The sequence below is a fragment of the Thermobia domestica genome, chromosome 15, assembly GCF_964235325.1.
Source record: "Thermobia domestica chromosome 15, izTheDome1.hap1.1, whole genome shotgun sequence".
Taxonomy (NCBI): Eukaryota; Metazoa; Arthropoda; class Insecta; order Zygentoma; family Lepismatidae; genus Thermobia; species Thermobia domestica.
The window spans coordinates 182,867,003-182,886,034 of NC_137468.1; the positions used below are offsets into that span (position 1 = coordinate 182,867,003).

General features: G+C 37.4%; 1 protein-coding gene across 1 annotated transcript in view; it reads right to left on the reverse strand.

Moving 5' to 3' along the window:
* The window catches only part of Samuel (SAM-motif ubiquitously expressed punctatedly localized protein), a 486,265-nt gene that overhangs the window by 453,587 nt on the left and 13,646 nt on the right, over positions 1–19,032 (reverse strand). The window lies entirely within an intron of this gene.

The window sequence follows — 19,032 nt, forward strand, 5'->3', positions numbered from 1 at the left end:
ACCCACCAAAGAAGTTGACGTTCAACAACACTTCTTTAAAGAACCCAACAGGCGATGGACCCCACGGCAGTCTTATAAATATATTATGTAAAAGAAGTTTGGAAGAACACCAAAGCACAAAACGTTATAAATACTAATTTAAGTTCAAATGATACACCTTTTACCCCGAAGCAACAAGTTTTTAAAAAACAAAATCGTTTCTCATTTAAGTTTCCAAGTCGTAAGCTTTACCCTACAACTGAACTGATATTCCTAAAGTGTTCAAATTACCATTAGGTGTTGTGTGTTCCTATGACTGTTGATTTATAAAATGTAATTATGATATTAAGGACAGGTTTCTAAAGACTTTTATTTTTTTTTCCAGTAAACTCCATTATAGGTCCTAATTGTGGCCATTTATCTATGAGGATGACAGAATGTATATAGTTTGTATTGAACCTCAGAGGAAAATATATTCAAATGATGGTTCTGTATTTGGAACAAATTACCAAACTATATAATTTTCCAAATGCTAAAAACAAACATTGCTGGGTCAATCAAACCTTATGTATTTTTTTCTTATTATTCACTTCTAAAATATACCTTTTATCATATAAATAGATTGTTATAGTAATATGAATTTGAATACAAAAATAATATGTTTTAAAATTGTTGCTACTTCTCACTTATCTCTCTCTATGTAAATGAAATTGACTATATTTGTGACTGAATAACTCTTGAACCACCTGACCGATCTCGATCAAATTTTCAACATGGATTAGGTTTGGGCCTGGGATGGTTTTTATCGTTTGACTTTTACGGTGCAGCTTAGGGGAGAGGGAGGGAACATATTTACAAATGATCGAAAATGTCTGATATTAGTGCCTAATCCAAAGTTTTCGGGGTAGCTGAGATAAACAGTGACACCTCCAATACCCTTCAAATCCAAATCCAGTCCCTTGGGAGGGGATATATATTTATGATCGAAATTTGTCGATATTAGTGCCGAATATATAGTTTTCAGGGCTACTGAGATGAACAGTGATACGTCCGCAAGGTGAAACTCAAAGCTGCGTTACAAGAAAGGCAGAGGGAGATAAATTTGCCGCCCAATCAGGGATCGAACCCAGGCCGGAGGTATTAAGAATGGATGTTGCAGTTAACATGATCTGTAATGGAAGAATTCTGCCATCTAGTGCTAAAACAACATACTAACATGTAGGACGCAGATTCTTAGCAATGAACACATGAAGACTACCTATATGTATACATCTAAAGAGCATCATGGGAGGAGGAGGAGAGAGGCAAAAAGAAAATCGTAGAAGGGCCAGAGAAGGAAACTATGTATATATAGAGAGTAAAATCAGTTTTAATAAAAAGAAAAACTGCGCACGAACCGCAACTCACGATTTAGTGCCAAAGTTAAAAAGAAAACTGAACTTCACCTGGCAGAAGTTGTGGCAAGAGTAGAACGGGATCCAATGCTACGAAGGTGGTAGGTGGGGTTATAAAGAGTGCAAGGAGCAACCTGAATCTGCCAGTTATACTCTTCTATCTACATATGAATGGCGTAAACGCGTGACGATTAAAAACAAATAAAAAGAATACGTGTTTCACTTTAGCCTGTTTTGAGTAAATAAGCTTTTTTTTTCTAAAGCTATATTTTCCTGTTATGATGCAACTGAATAAATTTTTTACACTTTATTTCATAATATTACTCTGGATGGCAAAAGGTATATATTTGCTCCAGATTCTGAAACGTGATTAAGTTTAGGTGAAACCTGAAACTGAAAAATAGATTATGATTTGATTCTATCATCTTTATTTTGATCCTTATTTTTTCTCAATTTAGTTGAACAGGTGGTCTGTAACTAAGAGTAGCCATATCCCTCGCCCAGAATTTCATGCGAAACTGGTATTGAAAACGACCAGCATCTGTCATAATTTACAGAGAGATTGAATAATTTTCTTTTTTGTTTAATTTAGGCCTACTTCGAATGGTTAAGCCATCTCACAGTAATTCGATCGCAAATGAGATCAGTTTCTTAAAATGAAATGAAAATTTTAAGATTTACGTCCCAAGTTTATGACGGTTAGGTTAAAGGAAGTGGTGATGATGAGAAATGAATGAAATGCTGGCATGAATAAAGTGCGAGGAAACGGGAGAACCTCGAGAAAACCCACGTACACGATGTTTGTCCACCACAAAGTTCACTTGGCGCAAGCTGGAATCGAACCAAAGATCCCATGCACCAGAAGTGAACATTCTATCACTAAGCCAGTGCGACCTCAAGAGATCGGTTTCATTTTAGATTTCCAAACTATATCACGTATAAGTGTCGGAACTCTTTTATAGAACGGTTACATCTATCCGTTCGTCAGTCTATCCACAGCAAAGATGTCCAAATTTATGACGTCGGCACTCATGAGTTCGAAACTCACACTCACTCGACCTCATCGTTACAAAGTGAGACTGAGGTTGAAAATATTGAAATGAAATCTCTAAGTTTTACGTCCCATGATTACGCCAGATAGGCTAAAGGAGACAGTGATGATGATAAATGAAGGGAATGGTGGAATGAAGAAAGTGAGAGGAAACGGGAGAATCCCGGGAAAACCCATGGAGATGGTGTTTGTTCACCACAAAGCTTATTTGGCGCGAGCTGGGTTCGAACCAAGGACCCCGTGCATCAGAGATAAATGGTCTACCACTGAGCCGCCGTGGCCTCCCAAGAGCGTGAGGTCAAGATGAGGCTGTGAAAGTGAAGTAGAAATTATGTGAGCGTGAGTTTGAGTGAAGTTAGTGAAAATTGGGCACCTTTGGTCCAAATAAGATATAGCCTATCGAGAAGTTTTTTTTTTGCAATCGGTTGAGCGTTTCAAGAATAGGTTTCATTTCCTCTATTAACTTTCTATTCGAACCGGAAGTGGTAGAAATCAACCATTTCCGATTTCAACGTTGATCGCCATAGAACAGGGGAAAAATCATATAAAATCAGCAGTTTTCTGGAATGAATTCAGCGTAGCAAGAAAACATACTACAACTACCCGTAATACTCTACCACAACCGGCAGCTTCCTCCTGGTTAGGTGGTCAGCGTACGTGCTTTTGGCGTGGGAGACCCGGGTTCAATTCACGGTGGGAGCTCACGTGGTTCGGATTCCACGTTTCATATAGTCTCGCTGCTGAAAGAGGATACGAAACTGAAAATCAAGTCAAATCAAATTTACTAAAACTGGAAGTGGCCCAAATTTACTAGTACAGGGTGATCCAAAAGTAGGTATAAACCCCTGCATTGATCAAGTATAACATTCTAGTTTATGGATTTATTTGCTTCGGCTCTTCCAAGTTTAAGATGTAAGTAAAAACACATTAAGAATAAATAATAAAGAAACTAAGTCTACCTGATGAATAACAATAAGAAATGATATAAAATGCAGTGAGCTGATCAGTACAGTACTGTATACCTACTACTTTCGGACCACCCTGTATATTTTCTACTTACGAGCAAAAACTAAAGGAGATAATAAGAAGTGTTTTTTTTTAATTGATTCATCGTCGTAAGGATAGGCTCCACCTTCTTCAATAACTCTCTTTTGAAACCAGAAGTGGCAGAAACGAACCATAGAACGTTGGTATTGTGCTGCCAAAATGTCTTGAGCCGTGGCAAAAATGCGAACTAAAGCTCACACCCTCATACACCTACGCGCTGAGCCAATAAGGGTTCAGCTGTTGCTAAGCGAGAGAAAGCGAGTGAAATTTCCTCAGCCGATAGCAGCGCTTGCAACGGAAGACTAGGGATCAAGTCAATGTGGCATTAGTATAGCTATAGAACAAGAACTATAATACATTGCGATAAGAGATTTTTTAAAAATCGATTCAAAATCTGAAGAAATGATATCACCCCACCAGAACTACTCTAATAATATCAGAAGTGGTAGAACAGCTTTGAAGGTTGATCGGCATAAAACAGAACAGTATTAGATAGCGACCAGCCTTTTTTTTTTTTTTTTTTTGCAATTGATTTTGCGTCTACAGATAAAAGTTCCATCTTCTTCTGTAAGTTATATTTCTATTAAGACCGGAAGTGGTAGAAATTTATTATTCAACTTGCATCATCTCCCACTATCACTTTATTACATCCACACCACAAGCTAAAAATCTGTTTCAACATTGAATTTGCATAGTTTGGAACAGAGGTGCGCCCACAGAGGAAGGGTAAACCTAGTCTTTCACCACCAAAATTTCCTAACTCATCTTACATTTGTACCGTGTCATGCGAAAACGAACTAAGCGCCACTTTCATACTTTTAAGAAAATTACGTTTAAAGGTTGATGTCCAGCATTAAGGTAGCCGTAATCAAAAGTGAAATTATGTTTCTTTTTTTGGAAAGGTGTTGATTTTCCTCTCTTTTCGATTGTGCAAAACGTTCTAATGCTTATCAGGAACCAATCGTCGCATTTACGTGGATTTTCAAAATTTGGCGCTTAGTTCACTTTTGCATAACACGGTACATTTGTACACTTTCTTGATAAAACTATCCTTGTTTAACAGAGAAATGCTTGATGTAGCATGAAAATTTGATCTTACACTTCACTTGTATTCTTTCTCTTATAAAAACAATCTAAAACGGCGTGACAAACATCTTGGCATTTGAAGGCGGCGCTTCAAGTTCTCTTTAAATGCTGCTAGCAAATGAGAGGCCAGCGGTATTGCCACGTTTATTTTGTACACATCCACGTCTATCCCCTGCCACCTGATCGCGCTATAGTTTGTCTACTAAGCTATGGCCACATCCCTTTACCACTTGGCAACGTCGCGCCAGAGCTTGCGTTTTATTCGTTAAGCTGTAATGCCAAGATGTTTGTCACAAGCTTTAGTTCTATCTTTTTTTTTTTTTTTTTTTTTTTGAAAATATAGGTGGAAGTATTTTACAATTACTTGTCGTATTGTCGGCGGCAGAATAACATCCGTTCAATACCACATTAACGTAGTGGCTTGTAGTATTGGACTTTTCCCCTCAAAGCTTGGCCCACTTCTAACAAAAATTTTTGGGTGCGCGGTTGGTTTGGAAGTCTACCGTACTTTCCGAACTGAGAAACAAAAGTCGCTTGTTTATACCTAGGTATATAAGACTATCTAAAAAAATGCCCGTTCTTCACACGGGGGAAATATTTAAACCTCTTTGTCCTATTAAGGTTCACATTTCCATAGACGTGTAATGATAAAAACCCATAAGGTACTCTATTTTTGGCACAAATTTTGAACTTCCCTACTCCTTTAGTTAAAGTGATTGGATAAAAAGCCTAGATGGCCTAATTATGTTCCAGAATTAAGTTCAAACGGGTTAGTCGTTTTCTGTGATGCAGTCACTAATAACACACAACGTTCATTTCAATTAGGTGGAAACAGTTTTAAAAATCACCTCCGCCATCCCTTGTATAGCGGAATTTTGGAAACATTGGGACGCCCTTCCGCTTATTTATAATAAAAAATTTATTTACAGAGTTTCATCGTCCTAACTTGAAGGACAACAGAGATACTCTATTTTTGGAAAAAAAAATGAAATGAAATCTTTAAGTTTTACGTCCTACGGTTAAGCGGTTAGGCTAAAGGAGACGGTGATGATGAGAGATGAATGAGTGAAATGGTGGAATGAAGAAAGTGGGTGGAAACGGGAGAACCCCGAGAAAACCCACAAGCACGGTGTTTGTCCACCACAAAGTCCACACGGCGCGAGCTGGGATCGAACCAGGGACCCCAAGCACCGGAGGTCCACTACCACTGAGCCACCGCGCCCCCTACTCTATTTTTGGCTAAAGTTTCAATCCCCACCCGATTAATATACAGAGTGGTCCGGAAGATGGCGTACCCCCTTTAGTTTCAACAGAATAGTGTTAATTGTGGTAGAATGTCTGTACACAGTTACCTTGAAGTCTTAAGAGTCATAAACACAAGTATGATCACCATCCATGTCGTAACACAGCTGAATTCTGCGCCAAGTTCTCGCAGATGTACCAATTAGGAGTATGCCCACTTCTGGACTATCCTGGTAAATCTTTAAATCAAAGTGATATGATCTTTAAATCAAAACCTTAGCTCGAGGTAAGTAGGAACTATACTACAAAATTTCCTTCAAACTGTTCAGCCATTTTCGCGTGAAGCAATAGCGTAGCCAGGATGTGTGTTTGAGGGGGGGGGGACAAATGCTGTTATAGGTACATATAGAAAAATTACAAACAAAAAAATATATAAACATAAAAATATATAAAAAATTACAAACATCAAAGTACCAAAGTACATTGTCGGACCTCTTTGGGGGTGGGGCCGGCCCCTCTGCCTCCCCTTCCCTACGCCATTGGCGTGAAGTGATGACAAACAACACATAAGTTCCTCTTAATATGGTGAAAAATATTGTATACGAGTTGTGTTTTAAAAGAATTAAAGCTTTGGTTTGCTTCCTTTGAAAATAGTCTTGTTGGTAATGGAAACACTTCTCCCAGCGCTCTTGTCATTGTTAGAAACATTTGTGGAACGAGTTTTTGGAATGGTGAGCAATCGTGTCGTCGCATTCCGCATGGTGTTGTCTCTTGACTCAAACTGGGTCCGTTTTAGTGTCGTTTTCCGCTTGAGAAATAATCCAAAGTCACACGGAGCCATGTCGGGTGAGTAGGAAGCCAGACAACACAACAGGAATGTTGTGTTTGGAGATGAAAGCCTGAATCAAATTTTGTGGACACTCTCCTCATACCCGAATTCTCGTTCAAAATCCAATTGAACGGTTTCTGCTTGGGTATCGCCAAGCTTTTGACTTAACAGAATTTGATGCAATATCACTGCCCAAGTTCTTCTGTCATTTTACAAATAACCGAAATCCGACGACCGTTCACTACATGTCGTCACTCTTTGGCAATAGCCAGCGACTGACACTTTCTGTCACGATTGCGTATATGAGCGTCCCCTCACTGAACTACGTCATGTACACTGAAGAAAATATCTCGCGCTTCATTGGTTTACGCGGGAAAAATTAAAAAGTTCGATATATTTTGAATATATCTCGTATAGAATATACTTAAAACCAAGAATGTTATAAAATAGAGGATCTGCCTATATGTATCTTCATCCTATTAAATTAATGAAGCCAAAAAACAACCGAGCATCGGCAAATCTGATTGGCTACTTTCGTTTCCGCCATGATTGTTGGCTCAACACATTGCGAACTTATTGGGCGGAGTGGCCAGAGTAGGGGTGGCGAAACTGTGACGTATGGCTTCAAGATTTTGTTGTAAGAGCAGATCCTCTATTTTATAAGATCCTTGTTTAAAACGGTGCAAACATTCAGTCACCCTTAACCTTCAAATGACACTGGTGCAATCTCACTCACTAAAATACCTCACCTACAGATGATACTGAATTCCTCATCCTCAAATGATGCTGAATTCCTCATCCTCAGAGAATACTGAACCCCTCATCCTCAAATGATGCTGTATTCCTCATCATAAAATGAAATTGAAACCCCCTATTCTCTAATTATGCTGAATTCCTCACCTTCAAATAATACTGAATCCCTCATCCTCAAATGACACTGACTTCTTCATCCTCAAATGATACTGAATCTCTCATCTTCAAATCATGCTGAATCCCTCATCCTCACTTTCACTCATGTGAGATTGATGCCATCGTCCTCACTTAACCTTACCATCATTAACCGAAATGAAGGTGAAGGGGGCTCTCACAGTGTGTCCACCTCTCCTGTCAAAAGACAGACAGACGAACAGAGTTGTTCTATAAGACTTACGAAGCTTATGCGAGTATTCTTGTATTTTGATGTTTCTTTTTCCCAAGGAGGAAAGGTCTGTGTTTCATCTTTAGAGAAGATAAGTATTTATTTGCGCCTTCTTCGTTTTGTAATTGAACTTCTCATACGTGAATGTTAGCAGCGTCAATAGGAAGTTCTATACGTGAGACCCGTTTCCGTTGCACCTTGCTTTGGACCATCAACTCGTCCGTGACCTCGCCTCGAGATATCTTACATTTACCACCAAAACCACCGAGTATGAATCATGAGGTTTTGCTCCTTCAGTTGCTCATGCAACCACAGCGAAAGAACGAGTTCGAGTGCAATGGATCAAGATTTGTGATCAAAAGTGGCAATTTTATTCCGCTTACACTCTATCAAATCAAGTCAGTGCTGTAAGTTATGGGAAGCAGGGGAAGTTTTGTGCCCCTTTGTTTGAGATACTTATTTTATGATAAAATTTTCTTAGTAAACCATATGATACTATACGAACATCTGATCGCCATATATAATATGTGATCTGAGTCGATTTCAGTAAAATATGACGTATTAAAGGCCCCAAAGATGATAGATATTCCTTAAGAGTCTTCATCCCGGAGAAATTAAAATACCGCTAATTTTACAGTAATTATGTGATATCTTCAAATAGATAAAAGATAATCGAAATGTGGAACAAGAGCGCCCTAGACAATATTATTTTACATGAGATACCGTTATCACGATTCACTTATCTCCTTTCGATTTCGAGCCATTTTGAAAATCGGCATTTAATTTCGCGTTTCTAAACAGCTGAAAACGGAAAGCCACTAGGTGACTTGTGATAACGGTACCTGACGCAAAATAATATTGTCTAGAGCGCTCTTGTTCCATATTTTAATTATCTTTTATCTATTTGAAGATATCACATAATTACTGTAAAATTAGCGGTATTTTAATTTCGCCGGGATGAAGACTTTAAGTTGTGTCAAATATTGTTCCTGCAATTTATTAAAGCTTAAAGTTGTGTCAAACTTTGTCCCCTCAATCTATTAAGACTTCACGTTGTGTCAAATATTGTTTCCTCAATTTATTAAAGCTTAAAGTTGTATCAAACACTGTCCCATTACTCTATTAAGGCTTTAAGTTGTGTCAAATATTGTTTCTTCAATTTATTAAGGCTTAAAGTTGTGTACAATATTGTTTCCTCAATTTATTAAGGCTTTAAGGTGTGTCAAATACTATTTCCTCAATTTACTAAGGCTTTCAGTTGTGTAAAATATTGTTTCTTCAATTTATTAAGGCTTAATGTTGTGTCAAATATTGTTTCCTCAATTATTAAGGCTTAAAGTTGTGTCAATTATTGTTTTATCAATTATTAAGGCTTTCAGTTGTGTACAATATTGTTTCCTCAATTTATTAAGGCTTAAAGTTGTGTCAAATATTGTTTCCTCAATTATTAAAGCTTAAAGTTGTGTCAAATATTGTTTCTTCAATTTATTAAGGCTTAAAGTTGTGTGAAATATTGTTTCCTCAATTTATTAAGGCTTTAAGCTGTGTCAAATTTTGTTTTCTCAATTTATTAAGGCTTAAAGTTGTGTGAAATATTGTTTCCTCAATTATTAAGGCTTAAAGTTGTGTCAAATATTGTTTCCTCAATTATTAAGGCTTAAAGTTGTGTGAAATATTGTTTCCTCAATTTATTAAGGCTTTAAGCTGTGTCAAATTTTGTTTTCTCAATTTATTAAGGCTTAAAGTTGTGTCAAATATTGTTTCCTAAATTATTAAGGTTTAAAGTTGTGTCTCATATTGTTTCCTCAATTTATTAAGGCTTTAAGCTGTGTCAAATATTGTTTCTTCAATTTATTAAGGCTTAAAGTTGTGTCAAATATTGTTTCCTCAATTATTAAGGCTTAAAGGTGTGTCAAATATTGTTTCCTCAATTTATTAAGCCTTTGAGTTGTATCAAAAATTGTTTCCTCAACTTATTAAGGCTTAAAGTTCTGATAAATGTTGTCTACTTCTAGGGTGATTAAAAACGCCATCACGAACGTACCATCGAAATCGAGCGTACTATTCAAACTCACGACCATGAGGTATGATATTCTCGCTGTAATCAATTTTCGTCATATAGTGAATCTTTGTAACTAATTTTCCTAACTTACAGTAAAACTTAATGTTTACCATCTGTTTCATGCATAGAGAAATCCATGTCAACGGCAACAATGGTGTCTTTGATGGCTAATATATAGAAGGGCACGGATACAGTATTCACCAAATCTTCACATGCCATGGAATAGAAGAATGTGAAACCATTAATCTACACGACAAAGAATTTCCTATCGTCATCAGTTACGGAGCATACGGAGCACCAGCATCAGTTCTGGAACTTTCTTGTCAAATCTTGTAATGGTAATAAAATAATAAATCATGAAAGACTGGATTCGAAAGCGAGACCTCCCGTTTACGAGGCAGCAATGATGATGGCAATAACAACAATAATTCATACACACCCATTTGCTAACAATTACAAAGGACAATGGCTTGGGAAGAATGTGAAAACGTCTAAAGACTTAATTTAACAAGCTATCGATACATTTGGATGAGTGATGAGCGATGAAGTATGAGGCAACACCGTCAAGGAAAAAAAAATTAAAAAAAAACACTGTGGAACATTAAAAGAAGAAAAAACATGTAAAATAAAAAATTAAGAGAAAAGGTATGAAAAGATATTTCTAAGAAGAAAAATGAAGGAATTTTTTTTTTTTTTTGGTAGCGTAGCCGAGGGGATAGAAACGGTAGCAGGAGGTCACACTTTTATGACGATGAGGGATGGTGACGGTCATTAGACTCCCTACTGAGGACGCTCTCGGGTGGTCGAAACAAGATGGTGCCCCCTGCTTGGTTAATTACACCATCTTGGTCTTAAGCCTCGAGGGAAGCGCTTGGGATGCTGTCTTCTCCAACAAATTCACACCACATCAAGAGTCGTCGGTGCATGTAAACACCAACTACTCCCTTCTTGAAGAGTACGTGATCTTCTGGACAGGATGGACTTGGTTACCACGCCCCGGAGGATACCAAAAAGAGAATCTCTTGCTCCAACTGTTATTACGATGAAGTTCACGTCCCTCAATTCTGCGCTCTGCTTTGCTATTATGAATTTCTCTCCTGCCTCGGGAAGTAACCTCACGTACTCAAGTAGCAGCGACGTGAGTAATTACAACCTTACTCTATCAAAACACAAAATTTTCAATGTAACCCAAGAATTGCCCATCTTCTTACTCTTAAAAGCGAAGAATGAAGCAAGGTGATAAAGCTGCTGGTTTCATTCAAGTTACCAAGATGAGTTTCTTAACTTTTTTCTTTTTCTTTTAATGGTTGCATTCAATGCTGTCAAGATACAGAAATGATCGACCTCACGAGAGATGAACACATCTCATTTCGCCCTCAACACGAGTACGTGAGGGTAGAGTGTACACCAAGAATAGACTGAAGGTAGAAAAGATGGCCATTTTGCAATTGAGGGTCCTCGGGCATTAGAGGTTTACACGCACGTACAAGAAAGCTAAATGAGGCTAGAGCTGATTAATTTTAATAAGGCTCACATCACTGTAGGCTCACACTCGCTTCAGCTAAGGCTCGCTATCTTCAATGAGACTTGTGTCCTTTTAGTATGTACTACACTGCCATGAATGGCGGAAAACCTTGAGAGGCCTCATCCCGGCGAAATTAAAATACCGCTAATTATACAGTAATTATGTGATATTTTCCAATAGATAAAAGATAATCGAAATGTGGAACAAGAGCGCGCTAGAAAATATTATTTTGCGTGAGATACCGTTATCAGAAGTCATCTAGTAGCTTTCCGTTTTCAGCCGTTTGGAAACGCGAAAATAAATACCGGTTTTCAAAATGGCTCGAAATCGAAAGCAGATAAGTGAGTCGTGATAACGGTATCTCATGTAAAATGATATTGTCTAGGGCGCTCTTGTTCCACGTTTCGATTATCTTTTATCTATTATATCACATAATTACTGTAAAATCAGCGGTATTTTAATTTCGCCGGGGTATAGAGCAAGGTTATTGTACAGAACGTGCAGTTTTCGCTGGTCGATTCCAAATTTTGTGTAGATTTTTCAGTTCTCATTGAAATTATCAAAATAAATAAATAAATAAATAAATAAATAAATAAAAATGCATTTCTTTTTCTATTCCACATTTTAGGTGTCGTTTTGGCCCTATTAGTTTAATATTGCAACTAGGTTGATACCCCTGTGAAAGGCAATCAATAGAGAAGTTACGTATAGATGGTTGACGGACATTTCAGGCTGTTTGCTTTATCTTGAATGACAAAACCTATTACAAGCTGGCACCTCCGAAGGTCTGTGGACCCACAATGAGGCGTACTCGGATATGGAATTATAAGAAAAAATACTTGCATTTGGTATCATGTATCACTTATTCAAGTTTACCTTAAAAAATCATCCCAACATTCTATATATTAAAATACTACATTTATATGCTTGTCTATAACAATTCACTCCCTTTGAGAGTCTTCCTGTCCTTTACTTGTGTATGTAAAAGGACTTACACAGATATAATGAGAAGTGGGAAGGAGATTCACACTCATATTAGAACTGTGCGCTGTGTAAATAGTGCAGGTTCAGCTAGTATACGTATTTCAGTTTGATGCGATCACTTAAGATTGATAGATATTTGATCTTTGAACAAGTTTTGTTCTTTGAAACGCTAAAAATATTGTAGGTTATCAGGCGTCTGAATATATGAAGAGCTAAAATAGGCAACCGGACATACAACAAGCAGAGAGAGAGAGAGGGGGGAGGGAAGAAATGAACTCCCGTGGTGCAAAGAGGGCAAAGGATACGACATGAGAACATTTTTTTCCCCCTCTGGTGCTTATCATCAAACATTTTGAAAAGTATCAATACCCAAGAATCCTCGAGTAGGGTACGACGGACGAGGGGGGGAATGAGAATTCAAGATATACAGAGATGATGCATGACAGCCGCTTGGTCTGTACTCGTTTCGTTGTTATACTTATTTTTTTTTTTTTTAATGTTTCATCCCGGAATGAATTCGTGCAGATGCTTTTTTTTTTCTCGTGTGATGCTAAGGGTATACCCCCTGGTGACTCCACACGAACTCAAGAGCAGAAGAGACAATCTGAACCATCGGAAGCCATGAATCGAGGACCACTACCTTTGAAAATAACCTATTGTTCTAACGCATAATGGCGGCGAGGTTGCACAGGTTAGTTAAAAAAAGCAAAACAAAACAAGCGCGCAATGAAGTTGAAACAAAAAAATGTTTAATTTTTTTTACTGTTGTTTTTCACGAAGACAGGCGGGAGCGGAAAGCAGCTTCCATGCACCAAAGGGCTACAACAGCGCCACCAATCTCTCGCCTCTTCTATTTAGTGAAGACGGCTTGCTCTGTTGGGTCGCTTCACCAGTCTTTACCCTACAACACAACAACCCCTTGCTGACGGAAGGAAAAATTTTTCATCACGAGTTCGTGCTTTCAAATCGCATGACCATATCTACTCTTCAAACCGCATATTTAGCATTCACAATCTCCTTCTTGTTTTCTTTTATCTAATTTTGGCTTTACTGCTTTCTTTGTGTGTGTGTTTCTTTTGTTTAATTTCTTCTGATTGACTCTGATGTCTGATAACCTGATTGTTTCTGTTGTTCCCCTTTGTCGAAAGCAATAATTTCGCTTTTGTTACGCGTAGGCAGTCAGTCTTCTTTTAATACACACAGTATGTTCTTTTCTGCATTGTATCAGCGCGAGTATACCATTGTAGATAATTGGAACGGTTTAATGGAAGAGTTTTAGCAACTGTTGAAATTATTAATCACATTTTTACACGTGAACATTCATGTTATTTGTCATTGACAATTACTGTTGTTAATTTCAAATTAGATTTCACTTAAATTCGCTTATTTTGGTTCATATATATAGGATGGACCATTTTTCATAACACGTATCAATAAAAATCTTGTTTCGTAAGACGTTCCAATACCCGATATAATTTAATTTACTGATTGTAGCCAGTGGAAACATTAACGCTACATCTCGTTGCAGATGTTACAGTGCACGGATGACCTATGGAACCCGGAGGTTCAATGTCGCATTCAAAAAAAGCAGTCTCCATTGATTCAATTTCTACTTTGTATTCTTATTTCTGTGAGATCCATTTTAGTAGTGACCTCCCATCTGCGCCTATGTCTTCCTAATGGTCGTCTTCTAGCTGGATGTTTAGTTAAAACTTTGAAAATGTCCCTACTTTCTTTTACTCTGGCTACATGACCTACCCTCTGAGCCTCCTAGACTTGATGACGCTAAGAATGTTTTGTAAACGATATAAATTATGTAGCTTCTCGTTATGAGGTTTCCGCCATTCCCATTGTCGTTTCTCCTCGTCCGAATATTCGTCTCGGGATTAGGGATGGGCAAAACCGGTGTTTATAAAAACCGGAAACCGGTTTCTAGTAAAACCGAAACCCGAAAAACCGACATTTCGGTTTTCTCCAAAAAAGGGATCGGTTTTCTCCAAAACCGGTTTTGGTTTTCAAAACTGGTTCAGGTTTTCACCGAAACTGGTTTCGGTGAAAACTTGGAAGATACATAAATCTATTTCGGTGGAAAAAGATTCAGTTTCCGGAGAACAACGAAACACTATTCTGGTCAGAAATAGAACAAATTTTGAAGAAAACCGAAACCGGATGCGGTGAAAACCGAACCGGTTTTGGAGAAAATCGATAACTGGTTTCGGTGAAAACCAAACCGGTTTTTGTGCCCACAACTACTCGGGATTTTGTTCTCAGCAACCATGTTTCGCGATCATACAGAACGGAATATATAATTCAAAGTAAGGAGTAACATAAGGCAAGGAGAGAAACTAAAGATAGCAGAGATTGCGAATATTATCTTTAAACCTATTCTGGCCCAATAGAGTTGCCGAACAGTGGTTCAGTGGTAGAGCGCTTACCTCTGGTGCATGGGGTCCTTGGTTCGATCTCCAGTTAAGTAAATTTATGGTGGACAACATCATGTCCGTGGGTTTTCTCGGGTATTCCTGTTCCCTCCCACATGGTCATTCCACTACTCCATCATTATTCACCCTCATCATCCATCATTGCCTTAATTATTCATCTTCTTTAGTCTTAAAGACACAATCGTGGGACGTTAAACTGTAAGAATTCATTTCTAGTCTAATAGAGGCCCTTGAGACGAATCCCGCCTCTGAGCAAGGGCGCCAATTTCTCTGTAAATTTTTGGGGGCCCATTCAGATGCAGAAAGCATATATGATGATTTTAAGTCAAATTGCATTCAAATTATGCTTAATATTGCACATTTACAAATAAAATGAGGGGGCTTACATGAGCTTTGGGGGGGCCCTGGCCCCCTCGGTCCCCCCGGATCGGCGCCCTTGCCTCTGAGTGATTAGTTGTAATATCAACATTACAAGTACTCTGCGTGCTTCGGTGGCTTAGTGGTAGAGTGCCCACTTGTCGTGTTTAGGGTCCCTAGTTCGACCCCAGTTCTCAAAAAACGGGCTTTCTGCATGGGTTTTCTCGGCTTCTCCTCCTGTGTTATTCTTAATTTCTTCATTTCACCACTACATCCATTATCATCATTAACGTCTCCCTTAGCATCGGTATACATAATCGTAAAACGTTAAACAAAAAAAAGGGAGTATTCTAATATTATTAGCGGGTCATTTTCCACAAAACTAAGAACCTTCAAGGTACCACAATCTTCAGCTAATCTCTTCGACTTCATGTAGCAGTTACGGGGAGGGGAGGAGTCCGTGTGGGTTTTCTCGCGGTTTTCCCGTTTTCTCCCTATTCTTCTACCAGCAATTCTTTCCTTATCACTAACTCATCTTCATTACTCCTTCTTTAGCCTAAAGAGCATAAAAGTGGAACGTAATGCTAGAGATTTAATTTAATTTAATTTGATGTAGTAATTCTCTGTTTTACTACAGTGAGTCCACTATAACTTGAATCGAAATGGAATAGATAACAATTCGAGTTATCAAGTATAGCTCGAATCTTTTTCATTCAATTTCTATCACTTGAAGTTTTGTTTATTCAATCTCTATAACTCGAAGTTTTGTTTATCCAATCTCTATAGCTCGAATCTTTTTCATTCAATTTCTATCACTTGAAGTTTTGTTTATTCAATCTCTATAACTCGAAGTTTTGTTCATTCAACCTCTATAACTCGAAGTTTTGTTCATTCAAGATCTATAACTCGAAGTTTTGTTCATTCAATATCTATAATTCGAAGTTTTGTTTATTCAATCTCTATAACTCGAAGTTTTGTTCATTCAATCTCTATAAGTCGAAGTTTTGTTCATTCAATCTCTATAAGTCGAAGTTTTGTTCATTCAATCTCTATAACTCGAAGTTTTGTTCATTCAATCTCTATAACTCGAAGTTTTGTTCATTCAATCTCTATAACTCGAAGTTTTGTTCATTCAATCTCTATAACTCGAAGTTTTGTTCATTCAATCTCTATAAGTCGAAGTTTTGTTCATTCAATCTCTATAACTCGAAGTTTTGATCATTCAATCTCTATAACTCGAAGTTTTGTTCATTCAATCTCTATAACTCGAAGTTTTGTTCATTCAATCTCTATAACTCGAAGTTTTGTTCATTCAATCTCTATAACTCGAAGTTTTGTTCATTCAATCTCTATAAGTCGAAGTTTTGTTCATTCAATCTCTATAACTCGAAGTTGTGAAAGTTCCTAAATTAAATAAAGATGACTAGTAAAAGTAATATACTAGACATGACTAAAACTCAATAACAGTACACATTAGCAACAATGACAGGACTAGTAACAATGACAATTACATAAAAGAATACAGCTATAGCTTCGAGTTGTCGAGATCACATCAAGAGAAATTCGACTTATAGAGGTAAACTTCGACTCGTAAAGCTTTGATGATACGAAAGTTCAAGTTACCGAGGGTTTCAAATGTGAAACCCTTAAAATTCGACTTACCGAGATTGTAACTTTTAAACATTTTACTTACATGAGGTTATTTTAACGTTGAGTGTTATGGAGAGTTCAAAGGAATGTAAGAAATTCGTGTTATCAAGGAATTGGAGTTACCGAGGTCGAACTGTGCAATCCATCAATTGTATCGTATTTCGCCTCTTCCTGCTTTTCCTTCTATCGTACCTTCTGTCACATCCCTCAGAATACAATTCCTTCTCAGTGAAGTTTCTATTCCTTCCATTAATTAAAGCTTGTGACAAACATCTTGGCATTTCAGCTAAACGAATAAAACGCAAGCTCTGACGCGACGTTGCCAAGTGGTAAAGGGGTGTGGCTATGGCTAATCAGACAAACTACAGCGCGATCAGGTGAGAGGGAATAGACGTGGCTGTGTGCAAAATAAACGTTGCAATACTGCTGGTCTCTCATTTGCTAGAAGCATTTAAAGGGAACTTGGAGCGCCGCCTTCAAATGCCAAGATGTTTGTCACGCCATTTAGATCCACACCTACATTTCAAAAGCCTCTTAGAAACTAGAGTAATGTTCTAAATTATGGATTACTAATGTGTTCCGTCACTTTTGCTAATCTCCATGTGTCATGGCTATAGAGTACAATCCTCTATACGAAATATTTTGCGAGTTGTCTTTATTTATGCGAAGAGCCACAGGAAGTTTTCTCTTTTCCCTAAGTGCTTTTTTTTTAACCATTCTTATCCTTGCTTTCTAAATAGTATATAAGGTGTTCTAAAACTAGCGCCCACGGGCTACAGAGCACTATCCTACAAATCAAAATAAAGCAAATTACTTCGAGCAAGGTACTCGAAACAATAATTAAGACAAATCATTAATTTTCACAGTGTGTTTGAATAACAAGATATTAAATACACTTTATTTTATTTCTATGTAAAATTTATGGGAACATTTATAGCCAGTAAAGTAAGTTTTACCTACTAGGGAAACGGCGGTAAAGCAATTATACTTAGAAAGTATTTGTTTGTTTGTTTGTTCGTTTGTTAAAGTAAGGCGACAATAACGTCCAGAATACGTAGGACAATGAATGCAAAAAGAAAAAAGGCCTACTTCAGCGTTTCTCAATCTCTGGTTGCGGGAAAAATACATGGTGATAGCAAAGGGAGGTGAAAATGGTAATTCTAACTAGGATCTAGTAGCGGAAAATGTTTTTATTTAAATTATTTTAGTAGATATATTTTTTTTCCCTAACTCATTGTGAGATACAGAAAGAATATTAAATATAAGTTTAAACTATTAAAGAATCATTTAAAAACAATTGTAATAAAAGAGGAATGACATTGCATACTGAAAAGCAAGAAAAATATCAGTAAAAAAATAAACCAGTTGACGTAACATCCCTTTGTGGGCCTGAGCCGCTCTAAATACATACCAACGCCATCTGTTGGCGACCGGCTGAACTACGCATATTCTAGGACTAACACGTGCGTCGCCATGTCTCTAAATAGATGTAACATAAGCTTTCTAGACCTAGTGGCCATCGCGACCTTTAATTCAAGTGACTCCTTAGTTCGCCTCACGACACTAGGTAGACTCCGAAAATTGGGAAACACCAATGGTGAATCGAACCCAGGAGTATGCGGACGTGATTCCAACGATCTAAAGATTAGAATACGGCGTTCCTCAAGAAATATATAAATACAATGAAAAAATTACATATTAAAAGGCAATTCAAAATTAAGTTTACATACACAGATATTATATAACCCTGGAAACGATAAGGGGCAATAATCAAGAAGCTTATTACCAAGCGGGAATTATTTATAGGGTCCGCTTCCAAGAGGATGTCTTAAAAGTGGACTTATGATATGAAAATAGGTAGCAAAAGTCTGGGCATTTTTCTTTCTTTAAAAATATAAATTTGATTTTCCATACTAAAAACATATTAAGTCTTCATTCCGGCGAAATTAAAATACCGCTAATTTTAAAGTAATTATGTGATATCTTCAAATAGATAAAAAATATCTTCGAAATATGGAACAAGAGCGCCCTAGACAATATTATTTTGCGTGAGGTACCGTTATCACAAGTCACGTAGTGGCTTTCCGTTTTCAGCTGTTTAGAAACGCGAAAATAAATGCCGATTTTCAAAATGGCTCGAAATCGAAAGCAGATAAGTGAGTCGTGATAAAGGTTTCTTATACAAAATAATATTGTCTAGGGCGCTCTTGTTCCACATTTCGATTATCTTTTATCTATTTGAAGATA